Raw genomic sequence first — 1,089 nt, 5'->3', positions numbered from 1 at the left:
TGTGAAGTTCCCTGCTGCTTCAAATGCTCCACCATCATTACAGACCACTACACTACAGACCTGTCGTTCTCACGTCTGTGGTCTTGAAGTCATTTGAGAGACTGGTGTTGGCCTACCTGAAGGACATCACTGGACCCTTGCTGGACCCCCTGCAGTTTGCCTACAGAGCAAACAGGTCTGTGGATGATGCAGTCAACATGGGACTGCTTTACATCCTGCAACATCTCGACAGACCTGGGAATTATGCAAGTATCTTCAGTTCGGCCTTCGATACCATCATGCCTGACCTTCTCTCAGACAAACTCACACAGCTCTCTATGCCCACCTCCATCTGTCAGTGGATCACCAGCTTTCTGAAAGGCACACAAGAGCAAGTAAACCTGGGTAAACTCACATCCAGGTCTCTCACAATCACCACTGCCACCACCCAGGGATGTGTTCTCTCCCCACTGCTCTTCTCCCTGTATACAAATGACTGCACCGCACCTCTACTGACCCCTCTGTCAAGCTCCTGAAGTTTGCAGATTACACTACCATCATCGGCCTCATCCAGGATGGAGACGAGTCTGCTTATAGAAGCGAAGTTGAGCAGCTGGCTGTCTGGTGCAGTCTTAACAACCTGGAGCTCAACATGCTCAAAACAGTGGAGATGATAAAGGACTTCAGGAGGAACCCTGCAGCTCAGGTTCCTGGGCACCACCATCTCACAGGACCTGAAGTGGGACATTCACATAGACTCCATTGCTAAAAAGGCCCAGCAGAGGTTGTACTTCCTTCGGTACAAGGAAATTCAACCTGCCACAGGAGCTGCTGAAACAGTTCTACTCGGCCATCATTGAGTCTGTCCTATAACTGTCTGGTTTGGCTCAGCTACCAAATCAGACATCAAGAGACTACAGCAGATAGTCAGGACTGCTGAGAGGATTATTGGTTCCCCCATGCCCAACCTCCAAGATCTTTACACCTCCAGATTTAGGAAAAGGGCTGGTAAAATCACTCTGGACCCCACAAACCCAGCCCACTCTCTCTTCGAACAGTTGCTCTCTGAACAGCCAGGCACAAGAATAGACTATATTCAGCCTAAACTAT

The sequence above is a fragment of the Sinocyclocheilus grahami genome, unplaced genomic scaffold (genome assembly GCF_001515645.1).
Source record: "Sinocyclocheilus grahami isolate Dianchi unplaced genomic scaffold, SAMN03320097.WGS_v1.1 scaffold1296.1, whole genome shotgun sequence".
In the NCBI taxonomy this organism is placed as follows: Eukaryota; Metazoa; Chordata; class Actinopteri; order Cypriniformes; family Cyprinidae; genus Sinocyclocheilus; species Sinocyclocheilus grahami.
The sequence above is the reverse complement of the archived record's forward strand: the minus strand, read 5'-3'. Positions refer to the sequence as shown.